The sequence below is a fragment of the Myotis daubentonii genome, chromosome 7 (genome assembly GCF_963259705.1).
Source record: "Myotis daubentonii chromosome 7, mMyoDau2.1, whole genome shotgun sequence".
In the NCBI taxonomy this organism is placed as follows: domain Eukaryota; kingdom Metazoa; phylum Chordata; class Mammalia; order Chiroptera; family Vespertilionidae; genus Myotis; species Myotis daubentonii.
The window spans coordinates 87,866,248-87,893,749 of record NC_081846.1 but is presented as its reverse complement, the minus strand read 5'-3'; the positions used below and the strand labels follow the sequence as shown (position 1 = coordinate 87,893,749).

General features: G+C 43.4%; 1 protein-coding gene across 21 annotated transcripts in view; it reads left to right on the top strand.

Annotated features, from left to right (window-relative positions):
- Positions 1–213: 213 nt before the first annotated feature.
- Positions 214–27,502, top strand: part of CLASP1 (cytoplasmic linker associated protein 1) — a 279,926-nt gene continuing 252,637 nt past the window's right edge. For 5 of the 21 annotated variants that reach the window (XM_059704729.1, XM_059704730.1, XM_059704728.1 and 2 more), the window contains exon 1: positions 947–1,414. The gene's annotated coding sequence lies outside the window, so the exon portion shown is untranslated. Of the gene's footprint in view, positions 799–944; positions 1,415–27,502 lie in introns of those variants that run through there. The other 16 variants (XM_059704731.1, XM_059704735.1, XM_059704734.1 and 13 more) reach the window with 7 other exon arrangements.

The window sequence follows — 27,502 nt, the reverse complement described above, 5'->3', positions numbered from 1 at the left end:
GTCGCAGGAGCTGGGGGACGGGGCCTCGGCACAGAATTCATTTTATGGGAGGAAGAGTGCAGGGGACGCTGCACCCCACGGCGAGTGTCCTGACCTCCACTGTGCGCTCAGAAATGGGTAAGACGGTCCGTTTTATGCTGCTGACCACGTCCCCCATTCCATTCATCACACCCTCCTTCCCCCCGCCCCGCGGGCGCTCTGCTCTCACTTCACTCCCAGCGCAACACGCACTCGGGGCCCCCGCCCCGCGGCGCCTCTGCCCCGGAGCGCTTTCCCCATCGCCCGCCCGTTTTCACAGGGATGCTCGCGCTTTCGCCCTGGAGATGTCACCTCTTCCAGGTCCCAGGAGCGCCATGTCACCCTATTCCTGCGGCCCACGGTGCTCGCTGCCGCACTGCAGAGGGGCCCACACAGGGCTCTACTGTTTGAGCCGTCTCCCCAGCCCGACGTGTGCGCCCGGAGGCCGGGGCGTTACCTGCTGTCCTCCCGCGCCCCTCCCCAACCGGACACAACCCCCAGCCCGGCGTGCGGCGCACAAGAGCTGCCCGGGAGCACGCAACGCACAGGACTCCGCCATGCGCTGGCGATGGAGGGAGCCAACTCGGACCGAGGGGTTTCCGCGAGGCGGTGTGGGGTCGACACGAAGCTGACAATGAGCGCAGGCTCCTGCGCGGCAAGCCCTAGGGGCAGCCTCACAACGCGCCCTCTGGCTCCGCAGCACTGTCCTAGAGGGGAACGCGAGGGGGGCAGCGCGGCGTGGAGACGCTCGTCCCACCCAACAGGCTCCGCTCCAAACAGGTCAAAGAACCGTTAAAAAGTGTGCTTCCGGCGCAAGTGCCGCCCCTACTCCAGAAAGGAAGGAGAAGGGACGCGGTACGGAAAGTCGCAGGGCCCGCGGGCGGGGGAGCGCAACCCCGAAGGGAAAGGCCGGCTCCTTCAGGGTCAGACGCCGGCCCGAGGCGGATCCTCCTGGGCCCTGCGCACGGCACGGCCTGCTCTCCGGGGTCCTGCCACCTGGCCGCTTAGACCCGACCCTCCTGGTTTAGCCTAGTTTTGCCGCCAGGTGCCCGGGATCCCACCTACACCCTGGCCGCGATTCCTTAGGGAACCTGCCCCCTACGGGTCCCCGTCAGGGTCAGCCGACGTGCTCCGAGGGCGAAAGCTCGCGGAATTCCAGCTTCCACGTCCGGCGCCGCCAGGCCTGCGCCTGCGCGGGGCGTGACCATAGAGATGCAGCCGCCTCTCTGGCCTCAGTTTACATTCTCTATGGTCCCGCTGGGTCGGTGGCGGTAAGGAGAAAAAGGGAGAGCGCAGTGCGCAGGCGCTCTCGGCTTTTTTTTTTTTTTTTTTTTATTTAATCCCAGCACCAAGCACTTAACCTCATTAGGGTGGAGGAGAAGGCGGCGGCGATCTGGTAAGGCAGCGGCAACTCAGCGAATAATGCGGCTGCAAGTGTGCGGTGGGGGCGAGGGGAGGTAGAGCCCAGCCCGCCCAGGCCCCCGCACCTCCCCCCGGTGGAGGGCGCCGGGACGGGGTGAGGGCGATGTCCAGCCTAGTCATCGGTTCTTGGGTGCACTTTGGGGGGAGGGGGCGGCCCGAGGTGGGAGCCGGCGTGGAGCGGGATGGGAGGGGTGTTTTTCCAACCCGTGGATCGCCGGTCCCAGGCTGCTTTGCAGAGGCTGGGGGGAGGGTGCCGGCTGTGAGGTCAGCTTGCTTTGTGTGCCCCTTTCTCCTTTCCTCTCCCAGACCCCACCCCTGACCAGACTCAGCCCGGCCGGTGGGAGAAGCCAGCGACCCCCCGGAATCGCACGGGGAGGGGGCAAGGGAGAGAAACCCACCACAGCTAGTCGGCGAGTGATGGGTGTGGAGAGATCCAGAGGGAAGGGGTGCCGGGGAGGCGGGCGGCGGGGCTCCCGGCCCGGCCAGACAAAAGCTGAGCTGGCGGCGGGCGGGATGCGGGGTCCCCTGGATCCCTGGGGCGCGGGGAGCTTTCGGGAGCTGGGCAGGCGAGTGCTGAGTGAAGCCCGTGCAGCCTCCTCTACTTGCCTTTGTTGTTGTTCATGTTGGCAGAGGCGCCCTGCCGAGGAGTGTGCGATCTTGCCCCTTAGCCTGGCTGGGTACAACGGAGCTAATCGAATTGTGCTTTCCATGTTCTGAGCCGCTCCGCTGGGTATGGGGTTTTCTAGCTTCGAACTTATTACATAACTAGTGGCCCGGTGCACAAAATTCGTGCACAGGAGGGGGGGGGGGAAGGGTGTCCCTCAGCCGGGCCTCCGCCCTCTCCAATTTGGGACCTCTCTGGGAATAACCCGCAGAGGACATCCCTCTCATAATCTAGAACCGCTGTCTCCTAACCGCTTGCCTGCCTGCCTGATTGCCCCTAACTGCTTCTGCCTGCCAACCTGATCATCCCTAATTGCTCCCCTGTTGGCTTGATTGCCCCTAACCATTTCTGCATCAGCCCTACACCCTGGACCCAGGATTACCTCCTCCAGCTGACCACAGGCACCTGGGACCTGGGCTTCCCTCCCTGTGGTCAGCCATAGGCACATGGAACCCAGGCCGGCTTTGCCCATGCCGGTTGCAGCTGCAGGGGATGGTGGGCAGGTGGCTTTGCCCGAGCTGCAGCCACAGGTGCTGGCACCTGGGACCACAGGGTGGGCGGCTTCTCCATCTCCCAGGCCGCAGCCAGCTGCAGGCACTGGTGCCCGGGACTGCTGGCAGGTGGCTTTGCCCGGCCCGGCTTTGTCAGGAAGGATGTTCGGATGGTCGTCCAGAAGAAGTGCAGTGTAATTAGCATATTACCCTTTTATTAGAATAGATCATGGTGTGTGGGTTTTTTTTTTTTTTTTTGCCATCATTAACCATAGTAACTATTGCTTATGTATTAAAGTTCTATTCCGGCTAAGTCTAGAAGCAGCCTTAGAATCCTTCTCACCATTCATCTTAAGTCTGATGCTTAGTTGATCAGAATTAATACCTGAGGTGAAGCCTCTTACTGCAGATGTATCCCAGAATGTATGGCATCCTCTCTGCTTTATGATCCAGCTAAGAATACATTGCCTCAATCATGTTGATTGAGGTCATTTTTCCCCTTGCAGTTTCTGGTAGATTACCATCTACTGCCTAGGAAGTAAAATTGACTGTCTCCATGTAGATCGCAAAATAAGGCATTTTTCTCATCGATAAAATTACATTCTTTCAGCATGAGTAATTTTGTCAACAACGTTTTGAGGCAGTAACAGTTTGTAACAAATTGAATTATTGTTTCAGGTACTGTGCTGTGTCATACACAGATTTCATTTTATCTTTACAACAACTCTATACAGTAGGTACTATAATGACAGAAGAGAACACTGAGGTATATAGAGATCAGGTAACTTGACCAGTAAAACCTGAAAGTGGCTGAGTCTCATTTCAAATCCATGAGCCATGCCATTTAACCATTATACTCCACTCAGTATTGTGCTAGGGCAGTGATGGCGAACGTATGACACGCGTGTCAGAGGTGACACGCAAACTCATTTTTTTGGTTGATTTTTCTTTGTTAAATGGCATTTAAATATATAAAATAAATATCAAAAATATGTCTTTGTTTTACTATGGTTGCAAATATCAAAAAATTTCTATATGTGACACGGCACCAGAGTTAAGTTAGGGTTTTTCAAAATGCTGACACGCCGAGCTCAAAAGGTTCGCCATCACTGTGCTCTTACTGGCTCACAAATTTTCAGGGATTTCGTAAGCTGGTTGTTAAACATGTTCATTATTAAAAATTAAATTATATAATCTTAAAAGTGAATAAATTACATTAAAACCAAAGGTAATACATACTCTAAATTCATCACTTCTCAATTATTTACTACACTGTTCTGACTCTTGACATTATTTATATCCTTTGGGTCTTTCTGGTAGAATATAATAGTGTATTACTGCATGTTTCTCCTCAGCTCTGCATTTAGTGGCATCACACTAGCAGCTGAAATCAGCCATGGATGGAGAATTTATGCCACAGAAATTGGCCGATAGTATATGTCAGAGTTTTGTTTTCTTTGGTTGAGAGCCAGTTGTTAAACATTTATCGGCACAACACTGACCACATTGGTGGTGGTGGTCTTGTCAGAATGTGTTATATTATGCAGATGAAAATCTATTTAAATAGACTTGACGTAGATATTTTCAAAGATGGAAGAATTGTCCCTGTCAACTATTTTAGTTGATTCATATCTTCACTAATTGTCATCATTGCAGTTGTCAGTCCCCATATGGATTGCTGGATATAATAGGTCATGCCCTGTCCCTGTCCCTGTCCCCTCCCTTTGTAGCCTTTGTTACCTTAAGGACTCTAGTTTTCCATTTATATGTTTAAGTACCAACCTTACAGGCTTAAAAATGTCAGCTTTTAACACTGCTCTCTCTGTTCCGTATCCTTCAGATGAAAAGTGGAGTTGGGTTGCGGCGCAGGAGAGAAATTCGGAAGGGGAATATTGAAGTAATGACTGCAGTAGGAGAAGAGGGAACCCATTTCCCTGGCCACAGGGGTGGCAGCTTCTCCGGGTGGCTGCAGCCTGGGACCTCGGGGCGGGTGGCTTGTCTGGCGCCTGGACCACAGCCAGCCGCAGGCGCTGGCGCCTGGACCACAGGTGGGCGGCTTCTCCGTGTCCCCTGTGATGCAGTGTGGGCAGCTTCTCTGGCCGGCTTCGGCCTGGGATCACCAGGCAGGCGGCTTCTTCGTCTCCCAGGCTGCAGCCAGCCTCAGGCGCTGGAACCCAGCTTCTCAGTCTTCCCGAGGACAGGGGGTGGGCAGAGGTGGGGCAGGCAGCTTCTCCTGCTGGCTGCGGCCTGGGATCACCGGGCAGGCGGCTTCTTCATCTCCCGGGCGGAAGCCAGCCTCAGGCGCTGGAGCCGGACTTCTGTCTCCCCTGACTTCTGCGTCTCCAACAGGCCTGGAGTGGCCAGAGCTGGGATGCTTGCATGGTAGCCGTGGCTGCGACGCAAGTATCCCGGCTCCAGCCTCCGCCATCTTTGTTGGGTTAATGTGCATATCACTCTAGATTGGCTGGTGGGCGTGGCTTAGCATAGCGGAGGGATGGCTAATTTGCATATTTGTCTATTATTATATGTCTGTTATTGTATAGGATGTTTTAAAAACAATTATGCTTGTTTCTAAAATTTTAAAAAAAGGTTAGGTGGAGCCTTGATAGCATGTTTTGTTGCGTCTGGACCAGTTTCTGTCTTGGGGTTCGTTCGTTCATGAATACGGACCGATCGCAGAACCCGTGAGCTCTTTGATCGCGATCCTTTAATTGTGGATGTGGCAGTGAGTGCTGCAGACCTAGTTCTTTGGGAGGCGGTGATGCAGAAACGTCAGGGGGGAGAAGTAGTTGCATGCTGCCATGTGCCTCGCGCCGAGTGCGGGTGCCTCGGTCTGCTATAAATTCTGGCTTTAAAGGTTGCTTCTATTCCTGTTAGTTGCCACATGCGCTGAGCACTCGCTCTGCAGCCTCCTGGACAGTGGGCTGCTTTTGGAGGAGTGGGAGAATAGTACCATTGATGCACGCAGACCAATAAATAACAGAAATAACACCTGATGTCCCAGGGTGACTCCATATTATTTATCTCCTCTGTTTGCTAAGAAGGATTTAAATTTTGGTGTGCTGTTTGCTTATTCATCTTTGTAAACCTAGGTAAGTTTTTCTTTTTAGCAATTGTTACTCAAATCTCCCTTTCCGTAATTCATAGTTTATTAGCTAACCTATAGCCCTGTTTTAGATTTTTAAAGTTTCACTTTTTATTGAGGAGTTTTCAGCCATAGCTTTATATTTTCTTAACTAAGTCAGAAATCTTTTGAAGAGACTGTTAGTGGTGGAGGTGTCAAAAACTATCACCATATAATCTTAGTGGTAAATAAAGAAAAGGCCTTTTGCTAAACTGACATTTTAGTGTTAGAACTGAAAACCAGATCTCCTAGTGTGTCAGGATTTTGGCCACAGACTCACCTTTATGTAAAAGGGTTAAGCATTTTTTTTGGACTAATAGGAAACAAAAATTTGAAACGTGACGTGTGCTTCCGTAACTACTGTGATAGAACCTCGGGTAGTTCAGATGATGGGAACTTGCTTTTTATAGAGCAAGATTTCAGACCCTTAAAATAGTTTGACAGGGATGTTGAGAAATGATTGGCTAGAAGAACATTAAGTTTATTGTTCAAATGTGATATATTTTGTTCACTGGATTTATTTTGTTTTGGATTTAGATATTTTGCTTCAGTCTTTTGTTAATTCTATTTCCTTAAGTGGCAGTCTCATGATTTATAAGTTGGGTAAGATAGTTTATTGGATCAGATACTTAAATTTGTTTTTTTGAGACTCCATGTAGTCTTAATAGTCTTCTACTTAAAGTCATAGTTTTTAGATTATTCCATAATACATTTTATTTTGTAGTACTATTAATAAATATTATAACCATTGAAGGGATTATAACTATTTTTTTAAAAAAATATTTTTTATTGATTTTTTACAGAGAGGAAGGGAGAGGGGTAGAGCGTTAGAAACATCGATGAGAGAGAAACATCAATCAGCTGCCTCCTGCACACTCCCTGCTGGGGATGTGCCTGCAACCAAGGTACATGCCCTTGACCGGAATCGAACCTGGGACCCTTGAGTCCGCAGGCCGATGCTCTATCCACTGAGCCAAACCGGTTTGGGCGGGATTATAACTATTACACTTAGAGCTGAATTATTAAAACTGTCAGTTTATTTATTTATTTATTAAACACTTTTTTATTTTTTTTTAAATATATTTTTATTGATTTTTTACAGAGAGGAAGGGAGAGAGATAGAGTGTTAGAAACATCGATGAGAGAGAACATCGATCAGCTGCCTCCTGCACATCTCCCACTGGGGATGTGCCCGCAACCCAGGCACATGCCCTTGACCGGAATCGAACCCGGGACCCTTCAGTCCGCAGGCCTACGCTCTATCCACTGAGCCAAACCGGCTCCGGCAAAACTGTCAGTTTATTTTAATAACTGCAAGTCGTCATATTGAATAGTGGAAAGAGTAGACAATAGCAAAAAATAACAAATGTTTAAAAACAATCATCTAAAAGATTTCCTAGAAAATAAGAGACGGATCATTAGTCTTAAACGAGAAGCTAAATTAAGAAGAAATCATTGCCTAGCCGGTGTGGCTCAGGCTATAAACCAGGAGGTCACGGTTCGATTCCGGTCAGGGCACATGCCTGGGTTTCCGGCTCCATCCCTAATTGGGGTTGTGCAGGAGGCAGCCAATCAATGATTCTCTCTCATCATTGATGTTTCTATCTCTCTTTCCCTCTCTCTTTTTCTCCAAAATCAATAAAAAATATATATATTTTTTTTTTTAAAAAGAAGAAATCATCGGTGAAGTAGTTTTTGGTTTGTAAAATGTAATTTAAGAAATTAATCAAACTTTTTTTTTTTTTACCCAGTGCAATCAGGGTAAAAAATGTATGTGTGTGACTAAATGATTTTGTCAGCACCAGAATTTAGTGATTGTTTTACTACCCTAGGGCTACTCTTCTTCTTCTTTTTTTTAGCTTTGATAACTGAAAGTTTACTCCTTACCACTCTGATACAAATTTGTGCTGTTCATTTTTTTTGAAAGGGCTCTATATTTTTACACCATGCTTAATTATTGCTTCCCTATGCATTCTCTCTTGGCATTGCATTGGTCAGAATATAAATCCAAAACTGATAAAAGATTCCTGGGTCCGTGTAGCAATTTTTGGTCAATTTTATTATGAAATTTTCAAACCTCTCTAGTTGCAGTACTTCCACTCAGCCAGCTTTCCCGTGGTTCTGATGACAGTTGTTCTGTATATTAGTTGTAATTTTGATGTGGTTGTGGGAGGCGGTTACCTATGCCGCCATCTTGGTTCTGCTCTTCTCCTTTATGCTCAGACATTACGGCCATAGGGCATGCTCTCCTCCCCAGGTTCTGTGGCGGTCCTCAGATCCGATGGCAGTTCCAGTCTACATCTCCTTATGGTTCTCTGAAGACCTAGCTCAAATGGCGTCCTTTCTTCCTCTACATTTTTGTTGACTTTCTTCCTGCCTCTTGCCTGGAAGTCTCCACTCCTTGCTGTTTCCTATTGTGTGTATTCATTATGTGCCTCCTTGGAGATCACGCCTGTGCATTTACTCTTGTCTAGATCCTTGAGGGCCCTGCGAGTTTGTAGAACACTTAGTGGTAGCCTCTGTTGCTTACTCCTGGGACATGTTTAACTGCAGAATGTATGAAAGAATAAATCAACATGTCATTACTTAGAATAGTAGAATTTGAGCCTTGGAAAAGTTCTTAGAGTGCAACCCCCCGTCGATATCCTACCTTCTGTTTACTGTAGTCTGATCTTCGGCCTCAAACTGCAGGCATACTTCACTGTTCCTGGACAGGTCTGGTTGCTAGAAAGGTATTTTAGACTGTACCACAACCTCCCTCTGCCCTGCTGATTTCAGTTATACCCTGTGCAGCAACATGAGTTAAGTCTGCTGCTTCGCCTGTAGTAGCCTTCTCGTTTCCTAGGACAGTCATCAGGCCTTTTCTAGGTTTATTGATGAATTCATCTATTAAACCTTTCTTTCGTTAGGCACCAGGTACCATGAGGGTACAGTTGAAGACATACATGGTCCTCACACTTCAGGGGCTCACAATTTAGGGGCTGAGAGATGAAATGGTATGAATTGATGCCGATTATGCTGGAAGTGTGTAAATCCTTCCTGGTTTAATATGATTTCAGCATGCTTTCTTTAGACAACTCTGGTTTTGCCAGTGTCCTTTATATGTGTTTAAAATAAAACCATTTGATATTGTGACTTGAGCAGCATCTACAACTATTGTCTTAGGTTAGGAAACTGTATCAGTGATTTCAAACTTCATTGTGCATTTGGTTCTGCCACTATACTAGCTCTGTGACGTTATGACGTTAAATCATCTCTGTATTTTAATGTTTTCATCTATAAAATGATGGTGAAAGGAGGATGGTGGTAATAGTAGTGCTTACTTATAGGGTTGTTGTAAGGATTAAATGAGATAATATATGTAAAGTGCTGAGAATAGTGGCTGGCATACAATGAATGGATTAATATATAACATGTACAGTTAACATTAATAATAATGTAGGACTAGTAGCAGTAATCAAGTCACCAGACTCAATGGGGAGCTTGTTAAAATATAAATGTCCAGGCCTTATTTATTTACTAGAGACCCGATGCACGAAATTCGTGCAAGAGTAGGTTCTCGCAGCCCCTGCTTTGTCCTCATAGTCCTGGCTTTGTCCGGACAGTTGTCCGGACACTCGTTCTGCTGTTCGGCCATTTGGTCAATTTGCATATTACGCTTTTATTATTATAGATTATTATAGAATACCTGTCTACCTAGAGATTTGGTCAGAAAGTCTGAGTGGAGACTGGGCAGCCACAGTTTTAACACTCCCCAGGTGATTCTTAAAATCCCCCAAATTTGAGAATCCTGCACTCCATATTAATATTGTCAGTGATTGCATTGGCTTTTACAAATTTAAAAACTTACCAGGTAATAGGAGAATAGGTTTTCCTAAAAGATTCAAACAGAGCAGATAAAGTGAAATGCATGGCCCTGGGTTCCAAGCCCCTTGGGAAGCATTATGCACTTAGTATCAGTTTGGAACTTATTCTTCTAAACACTTACCCTTTTTTGTAGCTACATATATATGAATATCTTCATAATAATGGGCAGATTTCACGGTAAAAGGTTTTTTAAAATAACTTATATTTATGATGTTGTTTGCTTTCTTAAAGTCCTGGGACGTAGGTAGGAGAGATATTCTGTCAATTTACGGATGAGAAACCAAGTTAAATCCAGTACGTGATAGAGCCAGATGAGAACTGGGCCTTCCGTTTCTCAGCTTAATGTTCTTTTCGTGTGCGCTGTGTCTTAGCTACATCATTTTGTTGGCTTATATTGAAGTTATAGTTCATGAAGCCTTCTGATCTTTTGCCATGTGAATAGTTGCCAAACCAGATCTCCTATCTTTTAGTTTGTTTATACTTTTTAAAAAATGTACATTCAAGGTTTAGTAGTTACATATATCTGTTAAGATTTATCTTTTTGTGGAAAAAAAATCTAGAACTGGCATGGCATATTGCGGTGAGGTTATCTTAATTCAGGATAGCTGAGGTCAATGAGTGTACTTTCAGCCTGCTTCTGTAACTGTTGTTCATCTAACTGGCCAAGCAGGATCAGTAAAATTTATTTATAGTCTTATTAGAATAATATAGCAATAATACAGAAAGTGCAGAGACCAGAGGAAGAAAACCCACATGAAACCATTCTAACACAGCTGTTATTTGTTAATGTATCACCCTTTGAGTCTGTCCACGTGTCCATACTTTGTAGAAAGTAATTTTAGGTGTTGCATGTTTTATGAATAGTTTCTGTGTAATGACATAGTATGCATCATTTTAATGCTTAATAGTTTTGTCATATTTGAATTAATATGGCAAATTTGGTAAGCTGGGATCCTTGACATGCAAGTATCTTTTATTTTTTTGTATTACATATACTACAACAGTGACTATTTTTTGAATATAGTTTGTTTCTTTTGTGTTGTTTTAGGATAAATTCAAAGTGAGATTATTGGATGAGTTTTATGCACATTGCCTGACTCAAAAGTTGTACCAGTTAATAGTTTCCCTAGCAATCTAAGGACATACCAGTTTCACAAAATTTTTTACCAACTTCTGGTAATATAATTTAAGTATATTTTTTGTTATTGTGAAGAGTGTAGAATGTACATTATTTTTATTTTTCATGTCTTAGTGTGTATTTTTAAAAAGAATAAGCAATCATGACAGACTTTTATATGAACCCACTATATGCAGTTTTTTTAAAAAAATATATTTTATTGATTTTTTACAGAGAGGTAGGGAGAGGGAAAGAGTTAGAAACATCGATGAGAGAGAAACATCGACCAGCTGCCTCCTGCACACTCCCTACTGGGGATGTGCCCGCAACCAAGGTACATGCCCTTGACCGGAATCGAACCCGGGACCCTTGAGTCCACAGGCTGATGCTTTATCCACTGAGCCAAACCGGTTAGGGCCCCACTATATGCAGTTTTTATTGGATGTTCTGTGCAGGCATTCTCTCGGCCATCCTTGGTTTCCGTTCCTGTCCTGCATTGCTAGGTAGGTGTGGAGGAAACTGTACCTTTTGCTTTGGGTGGCAGACTGTTCTAGTTGTCAGTATCAGAATGTAATCTAACATTTTTGTGGCCTACCTTCAAGTGTTTCTACAGTTATGCCCAAGGCCCTACCCGAAATACAGGTTGGGGCAAAAGTAGGTTTACAGCTGTGAGTTCGTGAAACACTGTATTATTTATTAATTATTGTATTATTTTCCATAGGAACAACTATAACCTACTTTTATCCTATCCTGTATTTAGTAATCAGAATGTTGTGGTGGAGGCGAGGCATCTGCTTTTAAGTTTCCCAGGTGATTCTGAGGCCATTCGAACTTGAGTGCTGCCGCAGGCCCACCTTCTAGCTAATTTTCTGCTCCGTTTCTTCAGTGCCTGTGAGTAGAGGCAGACTCCTATGAAGGGTGGCTCAGACGTGCTAACAGAGGCCTGTTGTATAGAGAATGAATGGCAGAGTGGTGCCCTTCCTAATGTAGAGTAGCTGGTTCATTCTAGGAACAATAAGCTAGTCTTTCCAAGAGTAGTTGAACTGTATAAAAACAGCTCCTTCTCTGAAGTCTTCTCCTGAGCCTGTGGCTGTTGTTTTATTGAAGTTCTCATAAGTCCTCAGCTCTTCAGTGTTAGGGTGGCACATGGACCTATTACAACAGCGGTAGCCACCATAGACTGAACACCCAGCATTTACTAGGCACTAGCCTGGGTGCTATAGGTACACTTTATATATATATATATATATATATATATATATATATATATATATATATATATATATATATATATATATATAGAGAGAGAGAGAGAGAGAGAGAGAGAGAGAGAGAGAGAGAGAATATGATGGATTTCAGAGAGGAAGGAAGAGGGAGAGAGAGATAGAAACATCAGTGATGAGAGACAGTCATTGATCAGCTGCCTCCTGCACACTCCCTACTGGAGATTGAGCCCACAATCTGGGCATGTGCCCTGACCAGGACTTGAACTGTGACTTCCTGGTTCGTAGGTCGATGTTCAACTACTGAGCTACACCAGCCGGGCTATAGATATACTTTGCCAATTCTTTTAGCAACATTTAAAGGCAGATACTATTTTATTTTTTTAACTAGAGGTTCGGTGCACCGGTGGGGTCCCTCGGCCTGGCCTGTGCCCTCTCGCAATCTGGGATCCTTCGGGGGATGTTGGACTGCGGGTTTCGGCCCAGTCCCCACAGCCAGGCCGAGGGACCCCACCGGTGCATGGGCCTCTAGTATGCATATAAGATCTTTGGTTTATCTCTTCCAGCCCTCCCCCCTCCCCCCTTCCCTCTGAGATTCATCAGTCTGGTCCATGTTTTGATGCATGTGTATTGAGCGTCTGCCCCCTGGTGGTCAGTGCACGTCATAGCTACTGGTCAAATGGTCGAACCATCGCTTAGGCCTTTATATATATAGATGAGGGGAAGCTGAGGCTTAGAGAAGTTGAAGAATTTGGTCATGATCACACAGCAGCAAAGTAGCAGAGTTCAGCTCTCGGACTCTTCCTTTTCCTTTTCCTTTATTTCTGTTCTTTCCCAGCGTGAAAGGTCATTGGGCTGCCTTGGGAGAAAATGCTCCCAGCATCCAGCAGCAGCTGGAGATGCTCCTCATTCATTGGGAAGAACGTGGAGATGCATGTTTCTCACTAGGGTTTCCACAGAGGGGTAGGTCAGGTATCTACAGACATTTTAGACTTAGTCCCTGATTGAAATCTATCCTTGGACAGTCCAAATCACTAAAGACCTATATAAGCTTTTTTTTTTTTTAACACATTGGGCACCAGTAGTTTTATTGCTAGCTTTACCCAGTGGCCACATAAGTTTCTATTGAACGAGTACAAAAAACATTTTACAAAGTATCATACTTTAAAAAGATACTAGCTTGTAAGAACATGTAATAAATAACTTCAAAATGCAATGGGTATTTAAGGCTTGCCTTTAATATTTATGTCAAACACTGTGTAATATGAAAACACGAGAATGCTTGTGATCCGCCCACAATGTGTTAATTTAAGATTTTATTGTAAAATATAACAATGTGCAGTTTAAGCCATATTTAAGTATATAATTCAGTAGAATGAAGTACATTCACACTGTTGTGCAACCATCACCACAGTATAAATCTTTTCCATCACTCCAAACAGAAATGTAACTATTAAGCAATAAATCCCCATTCCTTCCTCTCCTGCAGCCACTGGTAACTTCTGATCTGCTTTCTGTCTCTGAATTGGGCAATTCTACATATTTAATATAAGTGGGGTCATATAATATTTGTCCTTTTGCCACTAGTTTATTCCACTTAGCATATTTTCAAGGTTCATTTATGTTGCAGCATGTTTTAGAATGTTATTCCTTTTTTTAAAAAAATATTTTTATTGATTTCAGAGAGGAAGAGAGCGGGAGAGAAAGCAACAGCAATGATGAGAGAGAATCACTGATTGGCTGCCTCCTGCACGCTCCACACTGGGGAGCTAGCCTGCAAACCAGGCATGTGCCCGGACCGGGGATTGAACCCGTGACCTCCTGGTTCATAGGTCGACGCTCAACCACTGAGCCACACTGTCGGGGCAGAATGTTATTCCTTTTTAATTGCTGGATAGTATTCCATTGTATGGATATACTATGTATGGATATATTTTGTTAATCCTTTCATCTGTTGACGGATATTGGATTGTTTCCACTTTTTAACTATTGTGAACAATGCTACGATGTACATTGTTTTACAGATTTGTATTTGAGTCTCTGTTTTCAATTCTTTTGGGTACATACCTAGAGGTAGACTACCTGGGTTGGCTGGTAATTCTTTGTTTAGCTTTTTGAGAAGCTGCCAAACGTTTCCCCAGTGGCTGTATCATTTTACACTCCCAGTGGCACCATGTGAAGGTTTCAGTTTCTCTACATCCTTGCCAACACTTGTTATTTTCTTTCTTTCTTTTGCCTTTTTTAAAATTTAAAGCCATCCTAGTAAGTGTGAAGTAGTATCTCATTGTGGTTTTGATTTGTATTTTCCTAATGATTAAGTAGTTGAGAATCTTTTCATGTATTTATTGGCCATTTGTATATTCTTTTTAAAAATACATATTTTTATTGATTTCAGAGAGGATGGGAGAGGGAGAGAGACATAGAAACATCAGTGATGAGAGAATGATCGATCGGCTGCCTCCTGCATGTGCCCTGACCGGGAATTGAACCGTGACCTCTTGGTTCATAGGTCGATGCTCAACCATTGAGCAACACTGGCTGGGTCATTTGTATATTCTTATTTGGAGAACTATCTATTCAAGGTCTTTGCCCATTTTTAAATTGGATAGTGTGTTTTTCTGTTGTTGAGTTTTACAAGTTCTTAAATATTCCGGACATTAAACCCTTGTCAGATACATGATTTGCAAATACTTTTTTCCAGTTATTCTGTAGGTTGTCTTTTCACTTTCTTTATAATGTCCTTTGAGAAACAAAAATTTTTGATTTTGATGAAGTCCAATCAATCTGTTTTTTGTTTGTTTGTTTGTATCTTTTTGCTGTGCCCGCTTTTGGTATGATATCTAAGAATCTGTTGCCAAATCCAGGGTCATAAAGATTTATTCCTATGTCTTCTTAGAGTTTTATAGTTTTAGCTCTTATGTTTAGGTTATTGATCCATTTTGAGTTAATTTTTGTATATAGTGTGAAGTTGTTTTGCATGTTGATTCCAGTTGTTCCAGTACCATTTGTTGAAGACTGATGTAACTTTTTTACACCAAGTAAGCTACAGGGCTGCTTCTTCTGATATAATTTTTTATTTACTTATTTTCTGTATCACTCACTGGTGTTTATATTTTGCTTTGAGTTTTCTTACCTTACTACTTACTCTCCTCAACCGAACCCCTCCTCTGCCCTGTTGTCTTTCTTTAAAGGAGGATACATGGATATTTTGTGTGTATTACAGCTTTGCTGCTTGACATGTAATAGAGACACTAACAAGTCTGAGTTCCTTCCCTTTCATTCAGTTTTGTGTTCTTACTTTTGCGTTGTTTGTTTTCCAGAATAGATTGTTAAGGACCTTCAAGATAAGTTTGTATTATATTTCTTTGTTTTCCATTTTCCAATTCTTTCCTGTCCCCCCATCACTCTGGTGCCCAGTCTAGTATCATGCAAGTCATGTGCTTAACGTTTATTGACTGAATTATGAAGCGAAAATACTATTTTGAGTTTGTGCAATGTATAATATACAGATGATGTATTATAGAATTGCACACCTGAAATCTGGGCAATTTTATTTTATTATTTTATAGTTTTTATTTCTTTTTAATCCTCACCCGAGGATACTTTTTCATTGATTTTCAGAAAGAGTGGAAGAGAGAGAGACAAAGACCAAGAGAGATATTGATGTGGGAGAAACACATCGATTGGTTGCCTCCTGTACGTGCCCCAACCAGGGCCCCGTGCTGGGGTGGAGCCTGCAACCAAAGTATGTGCCCTTGACGGGAATCGAACTGGGACCCTCTGGTCTGCAGTCTGATGCTCTATCCACTGAGCCAAACTGGCTAGGGCCAATTTTATTTAAAAAAACCCACATTATTTTGAGTTTGTATAATGAATGTATATTGTTTTTCTAACATAAAATTAAAAATCATTAGGAATTCTCCTTTTGCCTAGAAACCCCGAAGTTAACTAGTGAAGAAGTGTCTGGTTTTCTGTCTGGGTCTGTGTTGTCAGGTTGCCCTTCACCACACTCTTTAGTGCTTAGTGGGGTCTAATGTCCGTGTCCTGAGTGATCGCCCTCGCGAGTCATTTGTCATCTCCGTCCCGATGTCAGTGCAGGGGAGGCTCAGCCGAAGGTTGGCCCTCGGTGTTTCATGCTCCAGTAGGTTTACTCCGAAGTAGGCATTTCTTAGTATTTTGTTATATAAGCACTTTTATCATATGAAATACTGGTTATTCATCCATTGCTTTTTTTAGTAGGTCATTATTATTAATAGTGAAAACAAAGAATTATTTTATTTTCTAGTTCCAAGCAACGTAAGAATATCAGAGAGGCCAGAGCAAATCCAGTATTTTATTTAGAAAGACCTAGATAATATTATCAATCCTCACATTTGGGAAAATGACAAAAGGACCTGAGTTAAAAATTTTGAAAAACTTTATAAAATACTGATTATTAATCTTGTAAGGAAATGTTCTGCCTAATGCTGATTGAATTTATCTATTGGTAGTAATTGGCATGTCAAGTAGATTTCCTGTGGCCTGTGACTATGTTTTAAAAGTAAACATGATGGAAAAAGCTTTCAATTACTTGGAAATTTTCAAAGGAATACTTGTTTGGACAAAGTAACAGTATTTAGATAAATTGTATAGTAATGACTTTTCGGAAACATGAAAGAATGACCAAGCTCTGGAAGGTAAGGAACATCTAACCATTTGATTGTAGACCTCTTGGGGTGGAATGTGGTGAGTGGATGAGATGCCGAAAGGCTGCACATAAGGTGTTAATGAGAAATGGCCCAAAACACAGTCTTAACATGTTAAGTGCCATGTAAGTCACCGGTGACTGACACTGTACTTTCTGTCCGGACTGGTCAGTCACTGGTACCGCCAGCATATTGGTGAAATCGGATATCACGGGCTAAACGGAAAGGAAGACAAAACAGGCTTGGCGCTTAACGTGTTAAGAAAACTGTTGCTATTTATCTATTTACTAGAGGCCTGGTGCACGAAAATTGTGCATGGGTGGGGTCCCTAGGCCACCAAGTGGTTCCCCGCCTTCCTTCCCCCCCCCCTCCTCCTTCCCTCGCCGCTGTTCCACAGGCCGATTGGGGCCTGCTGGCCGGGTGGAGGGATAGGGCATGGGAGGTTGACCACCAGCCCCAAGGAGAGAGCTGGCTCTTGGTCCCCTGGGAAAGAGGTCGTGTCCGCCACCACCCACCCCCGGTTCCCTGTCCCAGCCGGGGCCTGCCGGCCGGGGGGGCAGGGGGAAGGACTGCAGGAAATTGGCCAGCTGGGGGAGGTTGGCTGTAGGAGCTCACTGACCACCAGGCGGCAGTTACTGCGTTGAGCGTCTGCCCCCTGGTGGTCAGTGCACATCATAGCGACCAGTCATTCCGGTTGTTTGGTCGTAACAGTTGCTTAGGCTTTTATCAATATAGATTTATTTACTAGAGGCCCGATGCACGAAATTCATGCAGGAGTAGGCCTTCCTTCCCCTGGCTGCCAGCACCAGCTTCCCTCTGTCACCCAGGACCCGGGTTTCCCTCCGGCACCCAGTACGCAGGTTTCCCTCTGGCCGCAGGCAGGCACCCAGGACCCGGGCTTCCCTCACAGCCCCAGCTTTGTCCGGAAGGACGTCTGGTATGCTTTTATTATTATAGATATTGTTGCCATGTAAATAAGAGAGCCTAGAGTACATCCTGGGAAGACAGAAGAGGGATAGGTTCCTAATCTGGGGGTGGGAGAGAGATGTACCCCCTTTTTATTTTGTCCTGAGGGATATGAGGCCCTGAACCAGGTACACACTCACCTGGTTGGCCATGCTGGGGGCTGCTTGTTGCCTTCTTTATATGCTGGCTAGGCATCTAGCCTGTGACCATGGGACCAGGAGCCTGACTCTTGGCTCTATGAATGTCATGGTCTAATTTTGTGAAGTGGCCACAGACAAGAGCCAAGAATGCACTGCTCTTGCTGAGAGAAGGCTGTTTGAAAGTGACATCTTGCAGAGGACCCTAGGTCTTGGGAAAATCAGGACTAATTTTTTTTTCTTTTTTAAATTAAACCTTTATTGTTCAGATTATTACAGGTGTTCCTCTTCCCCCCCCCCCCCATAGCTCCCCTCCACCCGGTTCTCACCTCAACCTCTGCCCTTACCACCCTCCCCCCCCGCACTGTCCTCATCCATAGATGTATGATTTTTGTCCAATCTCTTGCTGCACCCCCCACATCCCTTTCCCCCTGAGAACTGTCAGTCCACTCCCTTTCTATGCCCCTGATTCTGTTATATTCACCAGTTTATTCTGTTCTTCAGATTTTTTATTCACTTGATTTTTAGATTCACTTGTTGATAGATATGTACTTGTTTATATTTTTTTTTAATATATTTTATTGATTTTTCACAGAGAGGAAGGGAGAGAGATAGAGAGTTAGAAACATCAATGAGAGAGAAACATCGATCAGCTGCCTCCCGCACATCTCCCACTGGGGATGTGCCCGCAAACCAGGCACACGCCCCCGACTGGAATCGAACCCGGGACCCCTCAGTCCGCAGGCTGACGCTCCATCCACTGAGCCAAACCGGCTTCGGCCATAATTTTTATCTTTACCTTTTTCTTCTTCTTCCTCTTCTTAAAGAATACCTTTCAGCATTTCATATAGTACTGGTTTGGTGGTGATGAACTCCTTTAGTGTTTTCTTATCTGTGAAGCTCTTTATCTGACCTCAATTCTGAATGATAGCTTTGCTGGGTAAAGTAATCTTGGTTGTAGATCAGGGGTCCTCAAACTACGGCCCGCGGGCCACATGCAAATACAAATATTGTATTTGTTCCCGTTTTGTTTTTTTTTACTTCAAAATAAGATATGTGCAGTGTGCATAGGAATTTGTTCATAGTTGTTTTTTTAAACTATAGTCCGGCCCTCCAACGGTCTGAGGGACAGTGAACTGGCCCCCTGTTTAAAAAGTTTGAGGACCCCTGTTGTAGATTCTTGTTACTCATCACTTTGAATATTTCTTGCCACTCCCTTCTGGCCTGCATAGTTTCTGTTGAGAAATCAGCTGACAATCTTATGGGTACTCCCTTATAGGTAACTAACCGTTTTTCTCTTGCTGCTTTTAAGATTTTCTCTTTATCTTTTGCTTTTGGCATTTTAATTATGATGTGTCTTGGTGTGGTCCTCTTTGGATTCCTTTTGTTTGGGGTTCTCTGTGCTTCCTGCACTTGTAAGTCTATTTCTTTCACCAGGTGGGGGAAGTTTTCTGTCATTATTTCTTCAAATAGGTTTTCAATATCTTGCTCTTTCTCTTCTTCTGGGACCCCTATAATTCTGATGTTGGTACGCTTGAAGCTGTCCCAGAGGCTCCTTACACTATCTTCATATTTTTGGATTCTTTTTTCTTTTCTGGTTGGGTGTTTTTTATTTCTTCGTATTTCAAATCTTTGACTTGATTCTTGGGATCCCCTAGTCTGCTGTTCGATCTCTGTATAATATTCTTTATTTCAGTCAATGTATGCTTAATTTCTAGTTGGTCCTTTTTCATATTCTCGAGGGTCTCACTAGATTTATGGAGGGTCTCACAAAATTTATCAGCAGTTTCTAGAAAATTCTTGAAAAATCTTATAACCATGGTTTTGAACTCTATATCCAGTAGTTTGCTTTCCTCCATTTCTGTCATTTGTGACCTGTTTCTTTGACTGTGATTTTGGCTGCTTCCCTGTGTTGATAGGGTGGCTTTCTGTGCTAGGTGTCCTATAGGGCCCAGTAGCTCAGCCTCCCTAATTACCCGAGGTGGACACTCTTGGTGCACCCCTTTGTGGGCTTTGTGCACAGTCTTGTTGTAGTTAAGCCTTGATTGTAGTTTGTATCACTGGGAGGAATTGACCTCCAGGCCAATTGGCTGTGAGAATCAGCTGTGTCTACATTGGGAGAACTTCTGTGCTGGAGACACCCCTCTGGGGCAAGACTTGCTTCAGTGGGGCTTTGATGCTCACTGAGTCTGCCCCCTGAGTGTGTCCCTTATGGATCTGAGGAGTTGTAATCTGGATGGTCCCACTCTGACCACTGGGTACACTGGCACTTGGATCTCTAAGGAGGTGCTAATTTAGCTTCTGCCTGAGGCTACCCAGCAGGAGCTACAGAGAGATCTGCAGATTCCTTTTCTTTGTTTGGGATTTGGAGGTGCCCAGATGAGGCCCAGCTGTGAAGCAGTGCAAGCTGCTGTACGGCCTTGGGCCTTCTTTTGGATATTCTGGGTCTCTCTGACCCAGCTGCAGTTTGTTAGGTAATATTAGAGTGCAAAGGACCAGGCCATTCATATGGAAAAGCCTCTGTGCACAGCTTGGGTGGGGCGGGGTCTCAGGGAATCAACAGGGTGGAGCAAACAGCTATGGCTGATCCTCAGTCCTGCCCTGAGAGACCCCGGGTCTCAGTGTCCCACGGTAATCGCTGCAAGCACCTCTGAGAGAAAGCCGCCCTCGAGTTCCGCCTGCTGCCAGACAGTCCAGTTTCTCCCCGTATGAGGATGAGTCCCCAGAGACTTCCCAGAACTGGAGTTCAGAGCCGGGAGCTTGTCTCCCTCCAGATTGAAAAACACAACTGCGCCCTCCATTGCCAGCCCTTTCCGTGCGCGAGCCCCTGTACCTCTGCACTTTACTTCCGCAGCTCCTCTGAGTCTCAGTGTGCTTTTCTCTTTCCTTCTAGTTGTAGAATTTCCACTCAGCCAGCCTTCCTGTGGTTCTGGATGATGTCTGTTTTGTCTTTTAGTTGTATTTTTGAAGTGGTTGTGCGAGGCAGCAATTTCGGGTGTTTACCTATGCCGCCATCTTGGTTTCTCCTCATTTTTTTTTTTTTAAAGATACTTAGGGGCCCTGGCTGTGTGGCTTAGTTGGTTGGAGCATTGTCCCATACACCAAAAGTTTGTTTATTCGCTTCCTGGTAAGGACACATACCTATTTTTCGGGTTTGGTCCCTAGTTCGGGTGTGTAGGGAGGCAACCAGTCGATGTTTCTCACACTCTCTCTCTCCCTTCCTCTCTCTGAACATGTCCTCAGGTGAAGATTGAATAAAAAAAGGATACCTAGGAGATATTCTTATGTCCCTTTTTATTATGAGCAAGTTTGAATCTCTTGTAGTTGTATAAGAAGATTCTTTTCATCTTGTTTAGACTACTTAGAAAGGAGAAGAACTGTTAGTTAAATGCATTAATTTTTTAAAGATGTAAAATATTAGTTTTGAACAGATAATACATACACATGATTTAAAACTTAGGTTTTCCTCCTATCCTATCTGCCACTCTTCAGTAGACTTCAATGTTATTAATTACATGTATGAAAAAATACATATATGTACACATACTTATCTTCCCTCCCCTGCTCTATTTTTGTACAGGTGTTAGCCTATTACAGACGATTCTTTTTTCCCTTTTCCCCCTAATGTATCTTGGAAATCATTTATGTAAGCATTTGAAGGCTTCCTCATTTTTTTTTCAATGAGGAGTATAGCTGAATAGTTTGGCATTGTGTGATGTAGCGTAATTACTTATCCCCCTAATGAGGAACATTTAGTTCTTTCTAGTCTTCTGAGTTTATAAACAATGCTACAAAGAATAATTCTATAATAATTGATTTTGCCCACATACGAACATATAAATTCCTATAAGTTGTTTGGGTTTGAAAGTTATATGCCTTTAAAATTTTTGAGAGATATTGCTAAATTATTCACCCTAGTGTGTTTTTTAAAAAAAGTTTTTTAAGCCCTAGCTAGCTTGGCTCAGTGGATAAGGCGTCAGCCTGTGAACTGAAGGGTCCCAGGTTTGATTCCAGCCAAGGGCACATGCCTCGGCTGCAGGCTCAATCCCCAGTAGGGCACGTGCAGGAGGCAGTCAATCAATGCTTCTCTCTCATCATTGATGTTTCTATCTCTCCTCCCTTCCTCTCTGAAACCAATAAAGAAATATATTTAAAAAAATTAAAAAAAAACATATTTGTATTGATTTCAGAGAGGAAGGGGGAAGGAGAGAGAAATATCAATGATGAGAGAGAAACACTGATCAGCTGTCTCTTGCACATCCCCTACTGGGGATCAAGCCCGAAACCCGGGCATGTGCCCTGACTGGGAATTGAGTTGATGCTCAACCACTGAGCACACTGGCCGGGCTGAAGTAATCTTTTGTCATTGCTCAATTGGTTTTCTAAGCTATTGTTGGAAGCTAAGCCTAGTAAGATCCGATTTGTCAGTGAATAAATGAATCCCTGAGGCCTCCTTGCAGGTCTCTTTCCTCAGCAAGCACAGGACTTCCTTACATTGAAGGCTCCGTGACTGTGTAGGTTTCCCCAGTCCATCTGCTTCTGTGTTCTCGGTATGACTCTTGCTGGGAGCAAGGATGGGAAGCCAGGGAAATGATTTGGAGGGTGAGAGACCAAAGCATGTGTAATCATGACATCGCACACCTCAGGCAGTGTTGCCATACAGTTGGTTCCCTCTTTGTAGTCTTTCCTTACTCCCTGCTTACTAAGGAGTCATCAGAGCAGTAGACAGTCTTACAGGAAAGTGCCTTGATATTGTGTTGGAATAGATTGTTCACTTGTCTTTTTCTCCCCAGTGAACCAGGAGCTCACTGAAGGCCATGCCTGGCAGGTTGGCTGCCACATTCGCTATTCGGTGAACTTAGGAAGCCAGTTCATTGACAAGAGCCCATCCACATCATGTGTATCTTTTCACTTTTTCTTCTTTGATTTTGGAATTTTAGATTCGCAAGAAGTTACAAAAATAGCACAGAGAGTTTCTGTTACCTTCCCTCAGTTTCCCCATGGTTATGTGCTACCCTTTTCTCTCTTTCTTTTTCTGGTTTTGATCATGCCTTTGGCTTGCCATTGGCATCTGAACTACACATTGCTGATACGTTCCCAGGGTCACTTGTGCTGCTGCATGTATGGTTCTTTCTCTTCCTTTCTTCTCTATGGGCACTTGTTTAGTATGTGGTGCTGGGCCAGGTGCTAGTTGCTCCTCTCTATTCAGGCTCTTATTTAGGAACAGGAAGTACGGTGGGGCCTTGACTTACGAGTTTAATTCGTTCGGAGACCGAGCTCATTAAGGAGCTCGTTAACTCAAATTACTCTATCAACTCAATGCAAAAAATCGGTGGAGAGACAGCTGGTATCTCGAAAAACTCGTTAGTCGGGACACTCGTAAGTCCTTGTATGGTGAACTATTCCTAAATTACATATCCTATCCATGTCTACAATACTTAGAGACCCATGCCCATTGTTGGAGGAAAGCTATGACTTGGTGGAAAGAGCCCTGGGTTTGGAGTTAGAAGCCCAGTTCAAATCCTGATTGTTTCCTACTTGCTGTGTGATCCTAGAAGTCATGTTGCTTCTGAATCTGGCCCTCTTCTGTAAATGGGCGTGATAATAATGCTCTTGCAGAGGCTTCAGTGGGGGGAGGTAAAGAAAGTATCATTTGTATAATCCTTTAGTGAATTGGAAATTGTTTCAAATGTTATGTAGCTCTGCTTATTTTACTTATTAATTTTTGCTATGCTTAGTTTCAATTGTTAAAATGAAAGCCAGATTTTAAACTATTGCTCATTACTTCTTTATAGTTTGACTTAGCTTAACTTTTACTCAGTAACAGAGAAAAACTTTCTGCTTTTATATCCCAAGCCTTACACCTTCTGCCTTCACATTAAATAACCAGTACTTAATAGGGTTTTCTTTTTGTCAACTGGTTGTAACCTGCTCCCTCGGGAAATTTGGGATGGTCATGTCAGCTGTTCTGCTATCAAGTGACATATCAAATGCTCTCCTCTCTTCTTATTCACCTAATCTGGGGATTTCATGTTCCAGAAACCTCTTAGAAAATCGTAGATGATCTTTTTAGCTTACCTTTTAAACAGGTGTCACTCTTAGAAACCAATTCTTAAAATGGTGCTAGAAACTAACATTTTTATTTTTAAAGAAGACTTGATTTTTATATATAAATGAAATAAGTAGTCGGCATAAAAAGTGGGGGAAAAACATGAAAAATTTAAGATTTAGATAATTGACATTTTAAAAAATGTGGTCTAGATGCAGTCACATGATTTTATTTTCTACTTTTTAAAGATATATATGTGTGTATATATATATTTAAATATATATATATATATTTAAATATATATTTGTATTGATTTCAGAGAGGAAGGGAAAGGGAGAAAGAGATAGAAAAATCAATGATGAGAGTAGAATACACATTGTTCTCAAGTGCATGGGGGACATTCCCTAGGATAGATCATACATTATGCCATAAAACAGGACTCACTACATTTAAACATTTAAATGGGAATTATACAAAGTATGTGCTCTGACCACAATGGGATGAAATTAGATATCAATAACAGTGGGAAATTTGGGAAACTCACAGATATGTGGTAATTAAACAATATACTAAGTCACCAGTGGATAAAGAAGAAATCACAAGGAAAAGTAGAAAATATTCGGAGGTGATTAATAAAAACATAAAACAACCAACATACCATGTGATAAAGGTAGCACAACAGTGTGAATGTACTTAAAGCCAATAAACTGTACACTTAGAAGTGGTTAAAATGTAAATTAATGTATGTTTTACCACAATTAAAAGAAAGCTGCCACTCATTCAGTGTTCAACAATAAATGTTCATTGAGTACCTATTATGCTTCATGCAGAAAAAAATCCTACCATAACTTTAGGGTAATTAGTAAAAGCATTGCTCGGAAATTTATAGGAGGAAACACCTATATTAAAAAAAGAGAAAGATCTTAAGTCAGTAACCATTGTCAGAAACTAGTAAGAGAAGAACAAACTATAGCAAAGGAGGAGGAAGTGCTCCCCGTTTCTCCTTGAGGCTGCCCTTACTCTGCTTCCAAAACCACATAGACGATGCGGGTATTCTGGGCTGGAATGCGAGGTGTTCCCCTGGGCAGGATGGCTTTTCCTGGGCTCTTTGTCGTTGGAGCCGAAGAATGAAAGAAACCACAGACAGAAGAGGGTATAGTAAAGGTGGAAATTTATTGAAGAACAAGCACAGACTCCTGCGTGGGGAGGGGGAAAGGGTCCCACTGAGTCCCTTTTCCCTACAGTTTTTAAAGGCTGCAGATCTTTTGTGCCTTGATATCCCCTCTGATTGGTCGCTGTTCCCCTTTGATTTGGTCACTGAAGTAACTCCTGAGCTCAAAGGTCTAACTTCACAAGGGACATGTGAGGCCCTACTTGTTATCTTATTACCTCATCTTCCCCCTTCCCTTTATTCTGTAAATGTGTACCTTTTGCTATTCCCAGTTCCCTTATCTTATGGAAATGTAACTGTTGCCTCTCCCAACTCCCTTGTCTTATAGAAATGTAACTTCTGCCCCCCCGCCCCCCAACTCCCCTGTTTTACGGAAATGTAACTTTTTGCAGCTCGGTAGCCTGCGCTTTTTCCATGGACCCCCTTAATTTAAAAAATTCCCTAAACCTGCCTATTTTACCCATAAAAATTCCTATTTCATAGAGATATCACAAGCAAATTACAGACCAGTATCTTTTATGAATATAGATGCAAAAAAATTCTCAACAGAATTTTTTTGGCAAATTGAATCTAGCATCATATTATATTTATACACTGGTCAAGTAGGATTTATCCCAGGAATGCAAGTGTTAACATAAAAAAACCCATTGAAACCTGTAAAGAATTTTTGTGAGTTTATTTGAGCCAAACTGTTGGCATATGCTGGGAAGCAGAACCTTAATGAATTGAGATAATGCTCTGGAGAATGGCGGGTTACATCTGTATTTATACATTGCAATCAAAGGAAAGGGACATAGGTGGGTTACATGAAATCCATTGGTGATAGACAAGAGGCGGGAGAAAGCAAAGCAGGGAAACCCCTGGGATTGGATAAAAAGTAAAATGATGGACACACACTTAGGTGGGTGCAGGATCAATTACATGATAATGAAGGAATTTGTGGTCTCTGTCCTGGCGCCCAGCACATTTGGTTGTGCCCCCAAGGGGCCCAGAAAAAGGGAAGTTACAAGTTACCCAGACATTTCAAGGGTGTGTTATCATAGATGCAAAAGGACAGATAGGCTCAGTTGAGGTAAAGGGTGACCTTGTCAGTGAAGATACCGGCCTAGGATGTAACTAACTACCCACCATCACTGCTTTTAGTTAAAGTTTAATTTCAGACCGTCCTTTGTGGCGACTTTAGGTCTCAGTTTGCAAGACCGCCATGCAGGCCTCCCCTGAGCGCGTCAGGTAGCATGTGGCCCCTTTCGTCCACACAAGCTTGGATTAATATCTGAAAATTCATGTAGTACAACATATTAATAGAATAAAGAAAACCATATTATGTTTTTTTTTTCATATTATGTTTTCAATAGCTGTTAAGAAAAGCATTTGACAAAATCCAATATCATTGCCCTAGCTAGTTTGGCTCAGTGGATAGAGCGTCGGCCTGCAGACTAAAGGTTCGAGGGTTTGATTCTGGTCAAGGGCATATGCCTGGGTTGCAGGCTTGATTCTCCAGCCCCAGTCGGGGTGCGTGCAGGAGGCAACCAGTCAATGTGTTTCTCTCATATCGATGTTTCTCTCTGTCTCTCCCTCTCCCTTCCACTCCCTAAAAATCAATGGAAAAATATCCTTGGGTAAGGATTAACAACAACAAAATCCAATATTATGTGATAAAAATACTCAACAAACTAGGAATAGAAGGAAACTTTATCAGTGTGATACAGGCAATTGTGAAAACCAACTCATGTCATACTTAGTGATAAAAGAATGCATACATTCTTCCCAAGATCAGGAACAAGACAAGGATTTTCTTAAAAAATTAAATTTATTGGGGTGCACCCAGGAAAATCAGAGGAGATAGGGAGGTGGGTGGTTGCATATGTACCTGGTGTTAGCCAGGGATGTATCTGCCTGGTCACATCTTTGACATTCCTGGCTGAATTCCTTCAGGCAGCATTCCATATTCCTTTCTCTGCCATCTACACAACACCTCTGCCACCATCTGGTTTAGGACTTGTCCCAGTACTATTGCAACTGTTTGCATTTTGGTCTCTTTCCAGGCAACCGCCTCCTTTGGGACCTTGACCAAGGCTTACATTCTGTGACTTCTAGTAGTTAGCATAGTGTATACATAACTTGGCACAGAGTAAATGTTTGTTGACTGAGTGATTGTGTGAGCTTGAAAGTGATTGGGGCTGTGGGAGGGAGAGGAAGGAGAGGGAAAGAACAGAAGTATCAGGTAGAATAAGAACAGAGATTTATTGCTGGCAGGGCAAGGCAGTGTCTTTTTAAAATTTCAGACCGTATTATAATTATAAAAATCATTGTAATGTGGAGAGTCTTATTGATAGAAGCACACCACTTTTGACTTAGTTTGACTAAATTCTGCTAATTTCTGGCTTCCATAGTTGGCTATTAATGTATTATGCCTGCCATCGCCATAATTTCTAGGGAGATTTTTGATGTTATTGATTAACTGGTGCTGGTAATTTAAATTGTACTTCTTGTAAATATGTTTTTATTGATTTCAGGGAGGAAGGGAGAGGGAGAGAGAGATAGCAACATCATTGATGAGAGAGAATC